The sequence below is a fragment of the Gallus gallus genome, chromosome 1 (assembly GCF_016699485.2).
Source record: "Gallus gallus isolate bGalGal1 chromosome 1, bGalGal1.mat.broiler.GRCg7b, whole genome shotgun sequence".
Classification (NCBI taxonomy): Eukaryota; Metazoa; Chordata; class Aves; order Galliformes; family Phasianidae; genus Gallus; species Gallus gallus.
In genome coordinates, this window is record NC_052532.1 from 85,754,330 (window position 1) to 85,777,320 (window position 22,991).

The 22,991-nt window shown below is 43.0% G+C and overlaps 1 protein-coding gene and 1 non-coding gene across 9 annotated transcripts in view; both read left to right on the top strand.

Moving 5' to 3' along the window:
- Positions 1-22,991, top strand: part of ZPLD1 (zona pellucida like domain containing 1) — a 123,800-nt gene that overhangs the window by 27,556 nt on the left and 73,253 nt on the right. The window lies entirely within an intron of this gene.
- On the top strand, positions 18,530-18,603 carry TRNAI-AAU. The gene has a single exon. It is a non-coding gene; the product is annotated as a tRNA-Ile (tRNA).

Sequence of the window (22,991 nt, forward strand, 5' to 3'; positions counted from 1 at the left end):
ATCTGTGCCTTGGCTTTCCTAATCCCATCTCTGAAAGTCTGGACAGCATCCTATATTCTTCCCAGGTGGCATGCCCTTGCTTCTACTGTCTGTACTTGCCCTTCTTCTCCCTCAATTTAACCAGCAGGTCCTCACCAAGCCATGCTGGATTCCTGCCTCCTCTTCCTGTTTTCTTGGGATGGAGAGCTCTTGCTCTTAAAAAGGCATCCTCAAAGAGTAGCCAGATTTGTTCCACTCCTTTGTCTCTAAGGACTTCTTCCCAGGAGGCAGGAGGAAAAGACCACAGTAAACTATATGGCAGATGCTGAGGAAAAAAAGTGCATTGTTAAAACCTTGTTTCTTTGCGTGACAAGTAATTTCATAAGGAAAGATGAGTGCTGAAGTTAATAGGAGACAACACATTGAAGTGATATTTAGCAGCAGTCGTTTCAACATACAACAAAGAATGACGCCCATTGTTTAATTAAGAAGGTGCTTATTAATCTAAGTTGAAGGTTATTATTAGACAATAGATAAAGTGAATCTGTGTTGGCAACAACTTGCATCACAGTTGTATCTTGGTCCCACTGTCTAACATAAACCACTGAACATACAATGTACATTAATTAAGCACCAAGCATAGAGTTCCTTATTCTATTTTCTGTGACACTTAAAGATTATCTTGGGCACTTTAAGAAAAGACAGCTATGTTGAGAATGGATAGGGGAAAAGCAGAAAGTCTATCCCAAGTATTGTGGAATACTCTTGGATGAGTTTTTTTTTAATTATCATAAGAGCTGATTGCTGGAAGATACTCCATAAAAACAAATTATATTATTAAGCAAATCAAAGCACAGAATTCTCCAAATAGTTAGGTAGTGGGACTAAGTTGATTGTAGTTTTTTTCCTTTTTAGGTGGCAGTCCTTTAAATATCCAAGCAAGATGCTGGGCTAGAGTGCATCCCTAAAAGAACAAGGGGAAGACAGCAACGATTTGGTCCTGCCAAGTATCTCTCAGTGTTTGATGTGTTTAGGACCTGTTCCCTTCCACTTTATCTGAGAAGGCACATTTTACCTGCAGAATCTGTATCAGGGTTCTCTGGGAACTTCTGCTAAGGACAGTGAGTGCACAGGGTGTCTGTGGGGTTTGCTGGGCTGTAGGAAGTGGAAGAGGGCAGGTTATGGCATGGGGTGGGATGGACAGCAGTGAGGGTGATAAAAGGTTTCCCTTGTAGCTCAGCTGAGGTCTCAGTCACCTAATCCAGGTGAGTACTGGTGATACCTTGTAATATACAGAGCTGCCTCTGTTTTACATAATGTATGGTTAAGTAAATGCTGTCTCTAACAGGGAAGGATTTTTTTGTCTCTCATGCAGCGCGAGGATACCAAGAGAGCCAAGTCTGGCCCCTAGTGGTTTGTTTTAATTGAGATTTTTCAAATTTGAAAGAGAAAGGACCATCAGGGGAGTAGATGAGTGTACAGATGAGCCATGACTTCCAGAATCTGATGCATAGAAAGTGATCAACATAGAGCTGTAGTAATTAGGTTACTCACAACAACAACAACAGCTCAGGTGAGATGAAACATCTGTGGGAATCTGTATTTTACACTGGAAGAGTCGTCATTGTAAGGAGTGCTCTATTTTTATTTTTTTTAATGGTGCCACAATTGAATCATCGATCACAATTATTGTTGATGTGTCGGGGCTTTTATTAAATATACAGTATAATCTTCAGGTAAACAAAGCTCCAATAGGTGATATTTTTTTTTCATACAAGGACAAAGCAAATACTAGACTGTAGTAGTTTTATTAATATTTGTTTACTTCTGTAATTTGTAAAGCTCTGTTGCAGAGACTTTGCCCCCCCCGTCCATCTGAGATGCTCTCCTACAACGTGGGTCTCAGCTTTGTAGTTGCAGTGCAGACATATCTCACTTGGCTTATAGCAGGATCTGAAACAAACCCTCATCTACGACATGCTGTGTACCCTGGAGACCATCAGTTCCCTGGAGTACAGACTTAATAATAGCAAGCAATGAGAGTGCTAACAATAAGCTCATGTATTTATCTGTGATCCTTAATTTTAATCTTGAGTAGAATAAGTATCAAATGGGCAAGGTGGAGCAAGTGGTGCTTTGTCTTATTTTTGGTTTCTGGAGTATGTGTGTGAATGCATCCTCATCTGCACTTGCCCACAACCTGTGAGGTTCTTATCTATCTTGAGGTCATCGGAGGAAAGTTATTACTAGTGCTCACTAAGTGCGAAATGTTCTTTGCACTAAGACATGTTGCTGATCAGTGGTGCTGACTCAGACGTGAGCAAGACATAAAACTGTGTGGGTGCAAAGTGTGCCTTTCATGCCTGCCCATCATGCCCCTTACTCACAGGTTTTTCCCTCTGAGGCTTCTGGCTCTGCTTCAGTAGTGACTCAACTGTTTGTGACCCTGATCAACACAAATGGCAGTCTGGCATATTAAGGGAAGTTGAAACTGGTCCTGATTTTAATTAGCTAAGCAGCTACTTTGTGAGCATCTGAGTGATCCCTGTAGCGGGGCCAGAGAAGTCTGAAGTAATTGGGAATAACACCTTCTACAGACTGTGCTCTTCTTTTTCCCAACCAGAGCCGTCCATCCTTTCAGGAACGTGGTGGCGAGGGAGAGCCTTCCTTACCCTTGGAGAGAGAAAAACCTGGGAAACAAAGCAGAGTTTAACTCTCCTTCTGTGCCTGTTGTGGTGACTTAGTCTTGAGCATGAGTGGAACTCCAGGTTTCCTGCTTGTAGTGCTTTCTCAGATGTGACTGTGCTCAACAACAAATGCCTGTAAGATCATTGCAAGATAGGTTAGGACACAGCCAGGTTTTCAGAAGTACAGAAAACACATTCAATAACAGTGGTTCTTCGAAAACTTACCCCTCAAGTATCACACTTTAAGGCTTTTCACAAGGGCAATTGATTTTTTTTTTAAATTATTCATAAAATAATTGTTAGATTTTTAGTAAGGATTCTTTTTTTTTCTTGGTCTATTAAAATGAACCCATTCTTTGTTGTGAGTTTACTCAGCCCTGCAGGCAAGTGATGTGAGAATTCTTTGAAATAGGAGAGAATATGGAAAAGCATAATGGTCACTTGTTATTTCTCATTGTTTTCGGATACAAGACTTTATTTTCTCTTCAGATTGGAGGACTCTCATCCCTGCTCTTTATGTTATGGTGGGCTGAGTGCTGAGAAAGGATAACTACGAATTTTGCCTGCCTAGTACATTTGAAACCACTTTAACACTAACATCTGCAGGCAGTTATCTTTGTAATGAGACTGGAAAATGGCGATGTCTCAGAAATCCCTGAAGAGCATGGTTGGTAAAAGCTGGTTGGGTGAAACTACTTTCTCTTTATTCTAGCCACACACGCGGGTTGTCTTAATGTGTGAAAAAAAAGCAATAACTTTTGGATCAAATATGTATTCAAATGGTTATACAAAAAGTGGTGTTAACTAGCAAACAGGGAAACAGCCTCCCTGTCTGGGCTTCTTGATGGAGGGCTCACTGCATCTGCTTTGTGGTGAACAGACAATGTGCTCTCACTGCCTTTTGTTGCAGATGGATGCTCAGAGGCAGGATGGAGTCAGCTTTGATGGTGTGTGTGCATGATAACACCTATCAGTTGAGGGCTAGGAAAAGGATCTGTGTGAGGAAAATAAGGAGGCAGGATATAAGATAGGAAAGGAGACCCTTGCCTGAACAAGCAGAGTTTTCTATCGTATCTGCTCTTCACAGGCGTAAACTCAATTTCCAATTTATTCTATAACAAGAAACTATTAACTTCGAAGTCCTTCAACTGAACTAAGATTTGTTGCATGTGTATTTTGTCTACTACCTCAGACCCTTTTGTTTGTTCCCATCTGGTATTCTGATTTCTGCATTCGTTGATGCTTCGGGGAAAGGTAGAGAAACAAAATGAACATCTTAAATGCAATGCGTATATATAAAACGTGGAGGGCTGTGTGTGAGAGAAACACTTCCTTTGACTGCGAGGGTGATCTGCCTGTGCAGTGAAGCAAGAAATGTGATTATTGTTGTATTCTAACCTTTATTGTAGTTTGCGGAGCTGAAAACATTACTAATGTAAATAAAATGGTCCAAGCTTTCCTAGATGTAGTTTTTGGATGCAGTGAATCTGCCAGGCTATGTTTCAGTGCTGTCCACGCTGTGTTCTTTGCCCCACAGCTTACTTTCTGCATGGCTGTGTGGCTGTGGGATGAGGGACTAACAAAGCCTTTGCCTTCTGACCCAGTGCCACACAGAACTGAGCACATTACAAGGATTTGGATTTGTGCTTTGGGCTAGTGCTCTCTTTTTTTTCTTCTAAAATAAACAAAAAAGCCCTCAAAAACCCCAAACAAATTCCATAACAACCCACTTGCGCGTTAGGTCAGAACTGTCCCTGTTTCCAAGGCAGGTAAGGAGCTCATAGTGTGACTGTTGGCATATTTTGGCATATACCTCAGGTCAAAGCAAGGCTTCACGCTGGGCTGAGCATGCTAGGCGCCGGCAGGGAAGAGCAAAAGCAGGCAGAGTCGCAGCCGAGCCAGGCCCTGCAGATGGCAGCAGAAGAGCACGGAAGGCAGAGCACGGAAGGTCTGCTCGGAGCAGGAGCATTCCCAGCCCTAACTCGGCTGGAGACTGCGGGCTTTCTCTGCCGAGTCCTTCTGTGAAGCTGAAGGACAGATGGTGAGTTTGTGCCTTCAAACCGTGTGCGAAAAGTCCCCTGTTGGACTTCAACCCTTGGCACTCAAATAACATAACAAAGGACAACAACAACAAAAACTCACAAAATATACTGACAAAATAACAGGAACAAACAAACAAAAAAACCACCTGTGTTGGAAGAAAGAAAAGTGTTTAAGATGGGGGGAAATGCCTTCACTGCAAAGTATACGCTAATAATGTGTGCTGTTAGTGTGGGGGGTTCAGGTTGGATATCAGGAAAGATTTCTCTGAAGAGTGATGAGATATTGGAAGGGGCTGCCCAGGGAGGTGGGGGATTCATCATTCCTGGAGGTGTTCAAGAACTGTGTAGATGTGGCACTGAGGGACATGGTTAGTGGGCATGGTGGGGATGGGTTTGTGGTTGGACTGGATGATCTTAGTGGTCTTTTCCAACCTTAATGATTCTATGATTTTGAGGTGATGTACTCTCAGCATGTTCTGTTATTGTCCTACTGTGTAAATACTGGCAAAGGAGCTTGAGCAGAAGGTTGTTTCCAATGAGGGGGGTCTTAACTATTGCTAAGATGAATTCCCTTGCCAGCCTGAGCCAAGGGATGCTTTCTCAAAAGCAGGGCTGTTTGGGTGATAGGTTTTTTTTTCACCCAGTACATACTTGAAAAATTGCTCTAAGCTCATAGTTATTACTTTCTTCCGTGAGACATGAGTTCAGAAGCCTTCACACAAAATGGAATTGAAGTAATATCATGAGTGGTCACTCCATGCTGAGTACCAGGAGGTGTTGTTGCTCAAGCTAAAGAGTGTATTGCAAGAGCTGCACATAGGGTTCTTGGTGTACTGTGTCCTGCTGACTGTCTTCCCATATGTGTTAGATGGTGGTAGGCAGGCATCAGTTTTGAATTTCCATCACTTCTAAAACACTCAGTTTATTCTGGGAAGATCTTCAGCCAGCTGCTAAAGCCAGTTATGAGCCTGCTTTGCACGGTTGGCTTATGTGCCAGGATCAAGCTCTGGGTGTCTGTTGTGGTTATTTATTATGGTGGGTGAATGTAATCATTATAGCAGGTTGAAGAGGCCATTTACTGTATATAATTACCGCTGATTGTATTTGGTATATTTAACTGTTAGTAAAAGCACCCACAGCAATGGATCTGTTGTTGTGATATCAATCAAAGTAAGACTGCTATGAGAAAGGGCTATTGCCCATGCAAAACAACTCCTCTTCAGCAGCATTTTTATTGTCTTTTTAATACACACGTAGGTGGTAGTACATAACCTCTGGAAGATGTGCAATTAAATTGTATACTTACACTGTTTTCAGAACTCATGCCACTATACCAGTTTTACGTCTGCAGTCATATTAGTACTACTGGTTTCTCACAATCACCGTAAAAAATTAACAAAGGCAGTATTCTATATAATGTGGTTTATTGAGCATACTGAACAGCAATACACGGATCCACGAACCTGTGTGCAGCCAGATAACTCTAAGTCATAGCTGTAGTACTGTCTTGAAAATGAACCCAAAATTGACTTTGCTATTATTGTGAGTTCTTTGCTTTATAACTCCCAAACTTCCCGTTGAACTCTAGAGTGCTAGAAGGCCAGGTGAGAAGGGTTTGTTGCTTTTTTTTTTTAACAAAAACCTTTACCTGGCTCCTAATGTTTTGCAGCACCGTCAAGTTAAAACAATTGAGCACTTTTAACAAGGTGAAAAGTGGTGGTGAAGTTCAGAAGCATCTGTTAGGAGCTTCCTGGTGCAAGTTGGTTCACCGTACTGGGGTGTGGGAGTAAAGAGTGGATCAAAATACAAAACTTCAGCTGTGATGTGAGAAGTGTAGGCTTTAAACAGCTGGGTTTGACTTGTGTAGAAACTGGAAATAAAGATTGTAGCAGGTGAGTTCATGTTGGTTAAAGGAAATTTCAAGATGTTACCTGCAGTCTCATATGGTTGGTCATGTTTTGTACTGTGGGGAGTCTGACTGAATAACTATCTCTAGTGGTGACTGCTTCTTGACACAAGGAACATTTGGATTAGAATCTTAGTTCTGGTAAAGGCTTTTCAAATTTTGTGCTGGAAGAAACAGGTTAACAACAACAACAGCAAAAAGACAAGTCCCACTTAGAACTGCACATTACTATACATACTATACATAGGTCTGGTAGTTGGGCACCTCTCTTGGAAGGAGATCTCATTATGAAGATCCTCCTGCAGAGCAATTTTGACTCCTTTGCATCTAGTAATGGTCCTAAGCCCTAGACCATCTTAGGCTATGCAAGGGGAATTATACTGAAGCTGTTTGGACACTGAAATGTCAAAAATTTAATTCTCTGAGCTCAGCCTTTTCTGAAAGTGGATGACAACTGAGGAGAAAGGGGAAGTAGATGTCTTGCCATGAATTGAATAGAGCATTGAGTTTTAAGTGTATAAATTTTGACCTTTTTTTTTTTTTGAAACATTTCTGAAACAATATTCCCTTCTTTCTTCTCCTCGTTTATTTTAATTGCTGGACTTCAAACACATTCCCTGAATGCGTTTCAGAGATGTTTAGACAGTTTTCATATTGGAGCCCTTGTGATCACAAAGCTGCTTGGGTGTAATGTACAAGTGATATCATGTATCATCTCTTGAACAGCATCAATGTACAAGATCATTGTAAAACTCTATGGTATGCAGAATGACGAAGGGCATTGAGAGCTCATCTAGGCCATCTTTGAGTCAAGACAGAATTGACTATGAGCTAGAAAAGCATATGTCTCAGATGGAAACAGCAATACAACTGGTTCAGGGGTGGACAGAAACTGAATTCAGACTGTTTGTCATTTATTTTTATTTTGGAAAGATTTCTGTAATGTGTATCCTGGAGACAGTGGTGGCTAAAAAAGATGGAGAAGATGGTTGCTAAACTTACTACTGCTAGATGTTTAAATTTCTTGGCCTCAAGATAACTGGAGATAACATGAAAGTTGGAAGAAGCTTGAGAAATCAGGAAACCTGTGTGTGATAGAGAAATAGGATGGAAGGAAAGAAACAAAATACAATTCAGCAGAACAAATGTGAGGTACTTCACTTGATCAGGAATTATGTATCACACAGAAGTAGGATGGGGGATTAACTCGGTGAGTATAATTCTAGTCTATACTGTAGTAGAGGATGTAGGCCATCATGTATCGCAAGCAGTGTACCAGTTAGTATGCCATGGCATAAGGAAAAGAGGAAAATATCTTACTCTAGAGTGTATAGCAACAGGCTAGTCCATCAGACGTGTGAAGCAGTTTGTCTTTCCTGCCAGAGTACATGGAGTACAGAGCACTCCAGGGTAGATGTTCATCTCCCAGAGAGAGCTCCGAGGAGAGCACCAAGGAGGGCTTTGGCAGCTTGGAAAACATCACCTGTGACAGAGGACAGAGTGAACTGATGTGGTTTTACTCAGAAAACAGCATTCCCTGTAGACTCAGAGCGCGTCTTTAAATCTGCAGGAGACTATTGTGAAGGAGGGAAACAACCTGCTTTGTCTCTGTGGTGGGTAGCCAAGACCTGATGGGCCTGAATTACAGCAGCAGAGACATAGGTAAGGTGGCAAGAGGAACTGGCAGTTATTAAGAGGGAAATGAAGGGAAGAAGGACTCTGCTCCCTGAGCAATTGCACTCTGCAACCAGAGCTCTTCAAGAATAGATTACACACCTGCTCAGGCTGACACCAGACACCTACAATCCTACAGTAAGAGTGTTTCTGTGAGCTGTCTTGATATTTATTTTGAGTGTTAACTCCATCTTTCATCATTTTAAAACATTGTGGGATTTTTTTTTTCACTCCACTAGTGCACTTCCACACTACCACAATCCATCCCTGTTTGCCAGGGCCGTTCCCCCACAGCTGCTGAGCGCTGCTGGCTGCTCCACCTGTGAGGATAGCCACGAGGGAGCCCTGATTTCTTTCGGCGCTGGCTGTAGCTTGCTGTTTCCGACACCACCTCCCTTCTAACCCTCTCGAGAATAAAATCGGAGGGTGAGAGGACCCGAACAGCGGATTTCTAGGTTGCGTTTCTCTGTCTCAACCCGGGCTGGCGTGGTGCGCGCTGGCTGTTTGGCAGAGGCGGCAGGTGACGTTTTAGGCGGGAGAGGCGGCCTGCCGGCAGGGGGCGCTGTCCGACAAGAAACGCGAAACCGCCATTTTGGGCAGTGGGGGGCGGAGGGAGCCGGAGTGCTCTCGGTTCGCCGTTAAAGACCACGAAGGGAAGAGGGTTAGGTAGACCCTGGGCTGGCTGAGGGGCAACGAAGTGGGGCCTAGAGGAGTGAAAAAGAGGCGTCTGGAGGGGCAGCTGTTCCCCTCCTCAGGCTGGTGACAGCTGTCACTTCCTGGCCTCAAGCCCGTGGCTGGAGGCTTGAGGTCAAGGTGGCAGGCAGTGAGGAGCATGGGCATGTTCCTCACTGGGATCTGCCATTGCTGCTTGATTTATCTTAAAAGCATCTTTCCTGGTTGTTCCTACCAGAACTATTACATCCTTTTCCTTCTCCTGAAGTTCCTTAGGAATACTAGTCCCATTTCCTAATCAGCTGTCCAGATTTTTGAGGAGCTTAATATGTATCTTTCATCTTAGTTATCTAAGTGCTTTTTTTGTGCCTTCAGGTTTTAGACGTTTTCTGTCCTCTGCAATGATTTAGAGCATCCCTTAGGTGAATTTGTAGACTGTCACTGAAAAGAGTACACCTCAAGTACTGTGTTCAGTTTTGGGTCCCGTGCTACAAGACATTGAGGCCCTGGAGTGTGTCTAGAGAAGGGCAGTGAAGCTGTGAGGGTTCTGGAGCACAAGTCTTATGAGGAGCAGCTGAGGGATCATTTAGTATGGAAAATATAAGGCTTGGGGGGGGGGGGGACCTTACTGCTCTCTACAACTCCCTGGAAGGAGGTTGTAGCAAGGTGGCGGTCGGCCTCTTCTCCCATGTAACAGCAATAGGACAAGAGGTAATAGCTTTAAGTTGCAGCAGGAGAGCTTTAGGTTGGATGTTAGGAAATAAGCTGCCCAGGGAGGTGATGGAGTCACTGTTCCTGGAGATGTTCAAGAAACCTGTAGGTTTGGCACTGAGGGACATGGTTAGTGGGCATGTAGTAATGGTGGGTTGATGGTTGGACTAAATGATCATAGAAGTCTTTTCCAAACTCAATGATTCTGCTTGTGATTCTAAGAGCAAATCTAGTCTCTTTACTCACTCTCTCCAGTCCAAATTCTATAAGAATTATAAATACGGCATGGTTATCTCTATCATTCAATACTAAAGGAAGACATAAGACATTTAAAATCTTTTATATATGAGCCCTTCTGTACTGTTCCCTTCTCAAGGGCTGGGAGAAAACCTCAAAGTTTCTATTATTCTAGTTTGTTAGGTTGTTCTTTGTCAGGATGCAGTTGGGATACCTTGTATATCTTCTAGAGTAGAATTCTGTACAGCTGGAAAACGTTTTCTTTTGTGTGACAAACGGGTCCCAAACTGCAAGCCTAACTGCAAGTACTGCTTTGTCTCTTTCTGGTTCTCTTGAAGCATTTTGGTATTAATATATTTTCAACCACACTTAATATGAATAATAATGATCTCATTAAGGCTGACAAACCTGTCTTCTTTAGAAACTTTATTTTAACACAGGATGATTTGAATTTCCATAGATAAATTAAGTGTTAGCCTTGAGTAAGTACAAATTTGTAGATAATTAAAATTGGGATTAGTGAAAGAAGAGGTGAAGAATGGGGGTCAGAGGCAAACCACTGTGGGTCACACACCATCAATTTTGCTCTCACAGTTCTGTTCAGCACAAAAATTTCAATACTGCTGGTCAGAGTAGTTTATAGGAGTTTAGTGCAACGAGTTGCTCAGTTTAAAGCACAGCATTACTTTAGTGACACCGATAAATTCTCTCACTTATAACTAAAAGATTTAATGACAGAGTGGGCAAGCAAAGTGTGGAATGGTAGTAAATGAGTGGTGCAGCAGTTTATGTTGGAGGGTGTGCAGGGAGGGTGCTGTCATTCTTCCAATGACATTTGTATTCTGCTCGCAAGGATCTCCAGTTATAGAATAGGTTGAGTTTGAAGGGACCTTAAAGATTGTCTGGTTTCAACACCCTGCTGCTGTAGGCTGAGTTGCCAGCCACTAAATCAGGCACTGTATCAGATTGCCCATGACTCCATCCAACCCAGCCTCGAATACTTCCAGGGATGAGGCATTCATAGCTTCTCTGGGCATCTTATTCCTGTCTCCACTCTGAGTAAAAAATGTCCCCCTATCATTTAATCTAAATCTCCCCTCTTTTAGTTTAATACCATTCACCCCTTGTCCTATCACTCTCTGACAGTGTAAAAAGTCAGTATCCCTCCTGGCTATAAGCTCCCTTTAAGTACTGGATGGCCGCAGTGAGATTTTTCCCTTACCCTTCCCTTCCCCAGCTATTTCAGCCTTTCCTCATAGGAGAGGTGATCCATCTCTGTGATCCTGCTGGACCTGCTCCAACAACTGTATATATTTCCTGTGCTGGAGACATCAAACCTAGACACTTTGCACTAGATGGGGCTTCATGAGAGCAGAATAGAGGAGAACAATCACCTCCCTTGCCATGCTGGCCAATCTTCTTGATTTAACCCAGGAAACAGTTGGCTTTTTGGGCTGCAAGTGCACACTACTGGCAGATGTCTAGCTTTTCATCCATCAGGACACCCAAGTCCTTCTCTGCAGGGCTGCTCTTGAGGAGTTCTTCTCTCAGTCTGTATACACATCTGGGATTGTTGTGACCCAAATGCAGTACTTTGCATTGGACTGTGTTGAACCTCATTAGGTTCACATTGGCCCACTTCTCAGTCTTGGCCAGGATCCTTTGAGTGGCATTCCTTCTTTTGTCCTTTCTTTATATCAATTACACCAGTCAGCTTGGTGTCATCAGCAAACCTTCCCAGGGTGCACTCAATCTCACTGTCTGTGTCATTGATAAAGACGTTAAAGAGCACCGGTCCAACGATGGACAACCTGGGGGACACCGCTCGTGACTGTCCACCTGGACTTAGAGCCCTTGATCACAATCCTCTGGCTGCAATAATCCAGCCAATTCTTTATCCATCTCTCTCCAATTTAGAGTGAGGATGCAGTGGGGGACTGTGTCAAAGGCTATGTACAAATCCAGGTAGATGCCATCATTGCTCTTCCTGTGTAAGCTGATGCCTGCACTCCATTGTAGAAGGCCACAGATTGGTCAGGTATGGTATTCACCCAACAGAAGGCTTTGTGCTCTGGGGCCCTATGGTACCTTGATAGGAGGTGGGCAGTCTGAGGAACATCAGGGAGTCAGAGAAGATTGATTGGTGGAATTTTGCTCTACCATCCTTGAGACAGAAACATAAGCCACAAGAAACAAAGGATCCCCTACCCTCTCACCACCAGGCAGAAGGAGGGGACCTAGGAGACAGGGATGTGTGGGAGTAGGTTTTTGCTCAGGGCAGCAGATGAATCCCCTCGGTGTCTGTCTCACTCTCCCAGCTGTCTTTGTACAATGAGTTTGAGGCTCTGGAACAGGATAGACAGGCAGATGTTGATGTGGATCAAAGTCCATCCAGATTGGAGGGGTTACCTAGGCTTGTCAGCCTGTTCCCCATATCATGACCACCTCTCTTGTCATAGGTGGCTCCCTTCTGAGGGAGCAGAGGGCCTGATCTGCTGACCGTACCTGATGGATATTCAGGGAAGTCTGCTGCTTTCCTGAAGCCTGGGCAAGAAATGTTACTAGAAATTTCACTAACCTGGTATGGCCCACTGATTATTATCCGTTAATGGTTATTACTGGTCATGTCAGCAACAACGAAGTAGCAAAAAAGAGCTCTAAAGGCAATCAAAAAGCACTTCAGGGCCTTGGGGCGATTGGTTAAAGGATCAGGGGCATAGGTTGTGTTTTCATCTGCCCTTCGATTAGCAGGGAACAATGCTGAACGGAATAGGCAGACCCAGCTAATCAATACGTGGCTCCACGGATATGGTTTTACCAGCAGGGTTGTGAGTTTCTCAACATAACACGAGGCCTGCTGATGTCTGATATGATGCACCTTTCTCTGAGTGGGAAAGGGATTTTTGTGCAGGAGTTAGCAGAGCTCGTCAGTAGTACTTTAAACTAGATATGGAGGGGGAAAGGGGACAAAACCAGATTTATGAGACGGCACACAAAAAGTTGAAGGACTGTGTGTTAGTGAGATCCTTCAGTCTGCTCTTTGAAGTGCTGGATACAATGAGGCACATTTGAAAAGTTTCTATACCAGTGCATGCAACATGAGGAACAAGTAAGAAGAGTTAGAAGTCTTGACTCGTTGGCATAAGTGCAGCTTGGTGGGGAGAGTGTTTTGACTGGTGTGTTATGATGGATGGCTCGAAGACAGGCATGTCCAAACAACAGCATGGCTGGCAATGCAGCTTGTCCCTGCCCTGTGCTATGAAGGCAGCTGCTCTTCCCTATGGGGTGGCCTGGAGCATGCACCCATCACAGCAACAGCCAAACTGGCAGTGCACTATTAATGCTGTGTCGATGGAAACCAGGACACTGGGAGGGCAGTGCTGACTCAAGTGATGGCAAATAATTCTGTGCATTTTGATACACTGGCTAAACACAGTGCTCTGAACAGCAAAGAATACAAAACTGTACACAGTAGTCTAAATCTGGCCTCATCACGGTGGAGTAGAGGGGGAGGATCTCCTCCTTCAACCTGCTGGCTGCACTCTTTTTAGTGTACTCCACATTACCATTGTCTTTCTTGGCCAGAAAGGCACACTGCTGGCTCATGGCCAGCCTGTTGTCCATCATTACATCCAGGTCCTTCTCTGCAGAGCTCCTCTCTAGTACAACAGCCCCTAACCTGTACTGGTGCATGTGGTTATTCCTCCTCAGGTGCAAGATTCTACACTTGCTCTTGTTGAACCTCATCATGTTCCTGCCTGCCCAGCTGTCTAGTCTGTCCAGGTCTTGTTGAATGGCAGCACAGCCTTCCAGTGTGTCAGCCCCTTCCCAGATTTGTATCATCTGCAAACTTGCTGAGGGTGGACTTTATCCCTTCATCCAGGTTGCTGATGAAGATATTGAATAAAGCCAGGCCCAGCACTGACCTCTGGGGAACACCGCTAGTTACAGGCCTCCAATCAGACTCTGTGCCATTGATGACAACCCTCTGAACTCTGCCACTCAGCCACTTCTCAGTCCAGCTCACCATCCAATCATTTATCCCACACTTTCTAAGTTTTATGACGAGGCTGTTGTGGGAGATGGTGTAAAATGCCTTGCTGAAGTCAAGGTACACAACATCCGCTTCTCTTCTCCCATCTACCCAGCCAGTGATAACATCATGGAAGGCTACCACGTTGGTCAAGCACGATTTTTCTTGGTGAATTTATGTTAACTACTCCTGATAACCTTCTCTTCCAATTGCTTGGAGAGAGTATCCAAAACAAGTTGTTCCATCACCTTTCCACGGACAGAGGTGAGGCTGACCAGCCTGTAGTTTCACAGATCTTCCTTGCCATTTCTGAAGTCTGAAGCGACATTGGCTATCCTCCAGTTTCCAGGCACCTCTCCCATTTGCCAGGACCTTTCAAAGGTTACGATCTTTCAAAGATGATAGAGAGCGGTTCAGCAGTCACCTCTGCCAGCTCATACAGCACATGTAGATGGATCTCATTGGAGCCTGTGGATTTGTGTGCATTGATTTTGGCTAGATGTTCTCTGACCACATCGTCCTCAACCAACAGCAAGTCTTCCTTTGCCCAGACTCTCTTACCTCCAGGGTCTGGCATTCCTGAGGGCTAGTCTTCACACTGAAGAACGAAGCAAAGATGATGTTCAGAACCTCTGCCTTCTCAGCATCCCCTGTTATCAGGCTACCCACCTCATCTAGTATCAGACCCACAGTTTCCCTAGTCTTCCTTTTACTGTTGACATACTTAAAAAAAGCCTTTCTTGTTATTTTTTACCTTCTTTTCAAGGTTTAATTCTAAGAGGGCCTTATCCTTCCTTGTTGCATCCCTATGGGCCCTGACAACATTCCTGTGTTCTTCCCAGTCCACATTTTGTGGACCTTCTCCTTTCCTTTTAGTTTATCTGAGTTCCTTGCTCATCTATACAGGCCTCCTGCTTCCTTTCCCTGATTTCTTACTCTTAGGGATGTACTGATCTTGAGCTTGAAAGAATTAGTGTTTAAGTGTCAACCAGCTCACATGGGCTCCCTTACTTTCTAATGCTCTAGCCCATGGGATACCTCCAAGTAGGTCTTTGAAGAGGTTACAGTTGGTTCTCCTGAAGTCCAGGCTAGCAATCCTACTTACTGCTTTTCATTTTCCATGCAAGATCTTGAAGTCCACCATCTCACGATCGCTGCATTCCAAGCTGCTCCCAACCTTCAAATCCCTGACCAGCCCTTCTGTTTTAAGTCAAGTAAGCACACCTCTCCTCATTGGCTGCTCCAGCGCCTGCATCAGAGAGTTATTTTCAATGCACTGCAGGAATTGCTTGGACTGTATGTTCCTGGCTTTGTTGCTTATCCAACAAACAGCAGAATGATTGAAATCACTCATAAGAACCAGTGCAGGTCATTGTGAGATTACTTCCAGCTGTTTGTAGAAGGCCTCACTAATTTCTTCCTCATGATCAGGTACCCTGTAGTACACACCCTCAACAGTATCGCCTATGCTAGCCTGCCCCTTAATTTTTACCCACAAGCTCTCCACTTGTTCATTATTCACTCTCAGGTGAAGCTCAGTACATTCAAGTTGCTCTCTCACATAAAGAATTTTGATAAAGGAATTTAAGAATAGGTTTCAAGAATAGGTTTTGTAAAAAAAAAAAAAAAAGTTATCAATTTATGTTTTTGACACCATTTTCAGTTGATATAAATACATGACTTGCAAATGTTCAAAAGGAACGTATGGAGTTGCAATCAGATATTCAATTCAATCTGATCGTATCTCTTTACCAGTCTTTCATAATCCCTACATTACCAGATAAAAATATCCTTCACAGTCACACCTTATTCATGTCGTTGCTTTTTGGCAGTATGCACATAGTATGCACATTTGTGAACAGTTGTCAAGGATGAATACAGGAAGAGTAAAATTTCATCAAAAATCTCTGATTAACACCTTGAGACCTCACTAAGAATTGCAGCCACTGCCATCTAACCAACCTGATGTGTTAGTTTCATGAAATCAAGGTCAATTCAATTATCCCACCAGTTTTATGTTTTTATTTCTCTCTTTTTTAATGCTTAAAAATATTAAAAATCAAAATGCTTTGTTACTTATATAGTAACAGTATTGTATAATTTACAAAGGCTGCTTTGAAAGCAATGCCTCCTGATTTATTATGTTGGCCTGCAGTATCAGAGGCAGATGGTGGTGGTATGGCAGCAGAGATTGAACCTTCCCACCAATATTTCCTTACATTTGTTTGCCACATGATGGATGACAGGAGTGCATTATGTTGTGATATGGAATACTGATAAAACCAGGACAGGAGGACAGACGAGGCAGGGAGGGACTGGGCTGTGTGGAGCTTGCAGTTGGTGATGGCACTGTTGGGAGCCTCTGGGTAAGGATTAAGGGACAAGCAAATAAAGGAAGTGTCGTGACAGCCAGGATGGCAACACCAGTGAATTATTCTTTAAGGAACTAAGAGATACCTCTAGATTAGCCACCCTTGTGCTTATGGGTGACTTCAATTTCCCAGATGTAAACTGGGAATACTACACGGCTGATACAAACACATCCAGGAGATTCCTGAAACACCTTGTTGATAATTTTCTGATACAGGTACTAAGGAGGATGACTAGGGAAGGTGCCTCATAGATTTGCTTCTTGTAAACAGAGACTTGTAGATGAAGTGGCAACTGGTGGCCATCTTGGCCATAGTGACCACAAAGTAGTTGAGTTTAATATCATTGGTGATAGGAGGAAAAGTGCCAGTGAATCTTTAGCCCTGGATATGAGAAGCGCAGATTTTGGACTGCACAGGGATCCATTGGGAAGTTTTTCTGGGAAACTGCTTCTGAAGGAATGGGTGTCACTTTTTCAGTATCACCACTTAAGTGCACAGGCACAGGAAATTCCAAAATGTCAGAAGCCATGCAGGTGGGACAAAAGGCCAGCTTGGCTGAGCAGGGATCTTATTCTAAACTTTAGGTGGAAAAAGAAATTGTATGACTGCTGGAAACAAGATTGGGTGACGTGGGAGATCTACAGAGGTGCTGTTTGCTGGTGTCAGGAGAAAATTTGAGCTCAATTAGAGTGGAAGCTGGCTGGTACTGTGGGGACAACGAAAAGGGCTTTTAAAAAATGTACTAACAGCAAAAGGGGGACTAGAGATACTATTGTTCTGTTACTTAGTGAAGATGGTCATTTCACAAACAGAGATGTGACAAAATAGAGATGTTTAATGCCTTCTTCGTGTCTGCCTGTCTCAGAACCCATCACTGGTGTTGAAGGCCTCTGGAGCCTTGAGATGGCTGCAGTAATGATAAACTCCCAGCTAACCCCTAACTTGTGCAGGATTTACTGCTCCAGCTTGATGCATATAAATCTATGGGGCCCAGTGAGATTCATTCCAGGGTACACCCAAGAGTTGGCTGATACAGTCACCAGACCACTCAATTATTTTTCAGTGGTCTTGGGAAGTTGAAGAGATCCCATCTGACTGTAAGCTGGCAAATGTTTACACAGTTTTCATGAAAGGCAAAAAAGAAGGCCCTGGTAATTGGAGGCCTGTCAGTCTCACTTCATTGCCTGGCAAAATTATGGTAGAAGATTATTCTACAAGTTATTGAAAAACACCTGAAGGACGATGTTGCCATTTGTCACAGCTGACGTGAATTGAAGAGGGGAAAGCCCTGTTTAACAAAATTCAATGCTTTTTATGGTAAGATTACTCAAACTAGTTGACCAAGGGAAGCCAGCAGATGAAATCTTTTTGGATTTCAGCAGAGCTTTCAGTACTATTTCTCACAGTACCTTCCTGGATGAAAGGTCCAGCTTACACGTAGACAAAAACATAATGCAGTAGGTGAACAATTGGCTGATGGGTCAGGCTCAAAAGATTATCGTAAATGCGATCACATCAGGCTGGTGGCCAGTCACTAGTAGGGTTCCCCAAAGGTGTATTTTACAGACAGTCCTTTTTGAGTCCTATATACATGTCATTTATGAAAATGTTAAATGTATACTATGTAAGTTTGCAGGTGACTCTGAAATGGAAGGAGCTGTTGATGTTTCAAGGGCAGAGAGTCCTTGCAGAGAGAGTGTGACAAGTCAGAGCACTGGGCAATCACCAATAACGAGCAAGTGTCAGATTCTGCACCTGGGAACCCTTGTTATACCTACAAAATGGGGGATAGGAGGCTGGAGAGCAGCCAAATGGAAAGGATCTTATGTTATAGTAAGTTGAATGTGATCCAGCAGCGTGCCCTGGCAGCCTAAAGGGCCAATTGTACCCTGGGGTGCATCAAGCCCAGCACTACCACTGGGTGGGGTCAGCGGTTGTCCCTCTCTGCTCCTCTGTGGGCTCACCTCCTCCTGCACTGTGTGCGTGTTTGGGTGTCACAATCCAAGAAGGACATAGAACTATGCGAGACTGTCCAAAGGAGGGCTGTGAGGATGGTGAAAGGTCTAGCTAAAGCATGGGTATCCAACCTTTTGGCTAGCCTGTGCCACACTGAGAGGAGAACTGGGATGGTAGCAGAAAATGGCTCTAATTAGCAGCTCTCCTGGACTACACGTACCCCAGGGCCCGCGGGTAGAAAAAAAAGTGCATCAGAGGGTGGCCGGTTAGCTCAGTTGGTTAGAGCGTGGTGCTAATAACGCCAAGGTCGCGGGTTCGATCCCCGTACGGGCCAAGTGTATTTTGAGACTGGAGGCTAAGGAAGGAAAAGGCTTCTAAGGCATCTGCTGTGTTAGTTTTGGAGCCATCTGAACATGAGGCAGCAGTGTACCCAGGTGGCCAAGAATGCCAACAGCAATCGAGCCTTAAATCTGAAATAGAGCAGTCAAAAGGACAGGGGGAAGTGGTGTGTTAAGGGTGGTGAGGAGCAGCTGAGGGAAATGGGTTTAGTCTGGATAAGGGGGTGGCTAGAACATAAAGGAGGTTTTAGTTGAGGAGTGGAATTCAGCCACTTCTCCCAGGTAATAGCGACAGGACCGGTTATGATAGGCTTTACAGGTCGTGCCAAGTTCAAGTTGGGTGTTATGGAAAACTTGAAAAGTGGTTGAGTACTGGGACAACACTGCTCAGGGAGATTTGGTGGAGTCACTGTCTTCTGAGTTGCTCAAGTGTAGGTGTGGCAGTGCTGAGGGTCATGGTTTAGTGAGCATATGGTGGGTAGCACAGGTTGATAGTCTTCGTGGTCTTTTCCAGCTTTAATGATTCTGTGCATGAGGAGCAGATGAGGTCCCGTGTTTTGTGCAGCCCAGAGAAGAGGAGGCTGAGGTGGCCTGCAGCCTCTCATGAGGGGAGCGGAGGGGCAGTGCTTTCTAACTTGATAGGAATTTCCCATGGACGCATGAAGTAGATGCAGGGGGCTCAATTTATTTTAAAATAAAATCTTCTTCCTTCTTCCTTTTTTTAATGTAAAGGTATATATTCTAAATTCATTTGGAATTTCATTATTGGCTGTGACATATATATATATATTTTTCTGTTTCCTCTCTTATGCTCGTGACCTATCTTATTTTCTGACAGCCATTTTGCATGAGTGATGAAAAGGATTCAGTGTAGTTTGAAGCAGAACTGTTATTCTTGGAAAAAAAATAATGTAAAATGCTTGAGGAAACATGCAGAATTCATGTAGCTTGAGAACGAGATAATCATTCTTGAGAAGCCCAGGGTTTAGACATCAGCTGCTGGTAGACGTTGCCCCTGACTTTTGTCTTTTCTGTAATATAGTCTAGGCTAAACACTAGAAAATGCCAGTTGAACTCCAGCTTGGGCAATAAAGAGTTGTTTCTCACTTCTGGTGTATACCTGTTCATACAAATATATTATCTCTTAATGTGCCATTACAGTACTACTGTCGTCCTAATGTTTTCTTAAAATTCTTAACAATCTTGCACCTTCTTTAGGTATTTTTCTGGATAAATGGAGAACTACACAACTTGTATGTGGGGAACTATTTCAACTGGGAGTTGAGTAGTGTGCTGAGGTAGCATGATGCACACTGAGGTTTGGTGTAAGGACGCTCTTGGAGGTGTCCTTCCAGTTAAAGCAAAGAGTTTCTGGGATGTAATACCAGAACTTGGAAGAAGCAACATCTTAAGGTATAGGTAAAATAACTTCTAAGTATCACCCATACTGTGCCTACTGTTGTACCACTCTTAACTGCTGAATCTGTAGCAAGGTGAACAAACAAGTATAGCCTTATAATAGAGGCAGTAATGGAAAACTTTGTCAGATATCAAGATTTTCCCCAGAAGGTGAAATAGAAAGTCTAATGACTAAGACTAATGGCTTAGTTTTATGTTCTCTTAATATAAATGAGCATTTCCTTAATTTCTTAGTAGCTCCTATGAATTAATATAGACTTCTACCTTTATGGGTGGAGTAAGTATACATAAAGAAATTGTAAGGGACTTGGACTCTCAACCTAGTACAATTTTTTCCCCTTAATTGCATCATTCATCTGCTTCTGGCTCTTTTTGTATCAGAAGATCAGTGAAATGCAGGGCTATCTTGGCAATTTCCCTTCAGCTGTTCTGGAGGTGCAGGAAGGTGTTTATTTTAAAAGCTAAAAGCGTTGCCTTGTGCCACTGAAGAGCTTAGCAATACTGCTTGAGTCTTGTCATTCTTTGAGATGATTTAGTGAGGCTTCTAGTACAGCTTAAGGGGCAGAGGGGGTAAGTAGGATCCAGCAGGGTTTATGAACCTCCCTGGGGCAGTGAAACTATGAGAAACTAATATTTATAGTTGATTTCTAATATCTGCAGTTCCCATTGTGGAAGGCTTATTCCGGTTCTGTTTGAATGAGCTGAATCTTTCCTTTAATTTGTGACAATAAAAAATAATAAGCAGAAATGCATTTTGTCACTGGTAGCTTGCTGTTGATTGGAGACGATGACGAAAAACCTGCAGAGCTTTTTCCCATGTACTTGCAGTTTTCTTGATTGTTATTATTTTCTTCTGTTACTATTACTGTTTTCTTCTGTGTGGTGCAAAAGTGAGAAGTCTCCCAGACAAGAAATTGAGGAGGCAAATAGAAATCCGGGTTCCACTGCATGCTTCCGAGCAGTCTGGTTCCTGTCCCTTGCACTACCTCAAGGTGTGGAATTTTCTCTAAATCTCCTTCTGTCTCCACTTACGAGGGCAGTATTTGCTGTAGCAGTTTCTGCCCTGATCTGTGCATAATTTTTATTTCTTATTTATTTATTTATTTATTTATTTATTTATTTATTGCTGTTCAGGAGGGTAGAACTAAGTGGTAGTTACATAGCTGTGAGCTAAATCCCCTTCATTACATAAAAGTAGCAAGCAGAGGCTGGCAAGTATTGGGTGTATACTCAGGTACTTGAAGTTTGGAGGCCTTGTGAGGGTTGTTTTGTGTGGGTAGAGAACGATAAGAGTTTTGAAGTGGGAGCTGCCCTTACTGTAGTGCTGTGTTTGGGTGTAACAGGTTTCCATATCTATCCCTGCAAAGAGAGAGACGACTGCAGGATTGGCAGGGAAGAATGGAAGAACTGCCCTTACGGAAGGGGTGCTGAAAGTCACATTGATTTCCTCTGGTTCTGCAGGCTTATAAGCCTTTCTCCCACTGATGCTTTGTGGAAGTATTCTGCAGAAGCTGGATTCATTCTGGTTAGATTTCCATTTACATCCTTGTGGTGATTGTTATATTTGACTTTGGTGAAAGATATTTGATAAGCTGCTTTATGTATTTAGATGTACTGGACATCTGTGGAATTGGCCTTTAAGATATAGCTGAAATGAAGCCAGGGTATAAAACCAGTAAAGTAGGACACTTGGTAGTTTCTGTGCATTTTGCTGTTTACAGCAATGCGTGCTTATATGACTTATGAGCAAATGCATGTTAGAATCTAAAGATATGTCTTTCTAGTGATATAGATTGCAATAATTCCAGCACAGCCAACGTTCCCTGCAAATAAAGAAGAGGTTGAGTCCTATGAATTTATTTCTTTTATTATTTTAAAATTGCTACTGCAATTGTTGTAAGTGCTTGGAAAGCAAGTTTAGAACATTATTAGAGACTTGTCCCTTGGGGCACGTCTTCTATAGAATTACTGGCTGGGGAGGGATGCATTTATATTGAAACAGCAAGGATGGAAAATGTTTTAAGTAATACAATATGAAAGTATGACCTGGTGCACCTTCACTGTCATGTGAAATGAATGGCACTGCCTAGCAAAGGATTTAAGTCCCTTTTCACCTCCCTTATTTGGGCACTGGCAGTGTGTATATATATATATATATATATGTACATATATACATATATATGTGTATGTGAATATATATATATATATAGAGAGAGAGGGAGACTCTTTAATAATTCTTAAGACATTAGGCTTAATAGAGTCTCCAGCTTAATCTGTTAAAACATGGCAGATACTTATGGATATTCTGGTGAACTGGGGTATAGTTTTTGGCTTTTCAGCATTCTCTCCCCTCGCCATGTCACAAGGCATCTACAGAGAACTTTCTTCGCCTTGCTGACAGCTGGGGCAAAGCACTTTCCAAATATAAATTCTGAATTGCCTGAAAGTGAGATTCCAGCAAAACTCTTGCTGTAAAGGTCCCAGTGGAAAGATGGGGACCTTTCCCCAGGAAAGAAGTGTCCTGTGACCTCTGTTGTTCTTTAACTGAGTTTGAATTGTAACTTAGATATTTTTGGCTGTTGATGTTATGTTAAATCTACATAAGAGGTAACTGCAGTCTTGCAGAGCAAGTGTCAATGTCTGGTCATTGATGTGGGGTTGGGAATCTACCTTCTGTGTCCAAACAGTTTCTTAGATGCTGTAGTAAAACCTTCTAAGTGCTTCATGCGAGCTTGTGGGCTAGCATGGGCATTGTAATCCCCATTCCTTGTTTTCATGTGCAGCAGTGCTTTCCTGGATAAGAACTTTTTCCTGTCATCCCATTTTTTGTTTGTTAAACATTTCCATTTATTCTCTATATTCTTCTTTCATGAGGTCTGGGAGTTCTATTTAAAGAAGTGTTTGATTACTTTGCTCATTCAGTTTACTGAATCTGCAGCCCTAGTCTCTGTGCTGTTCAGAAAGA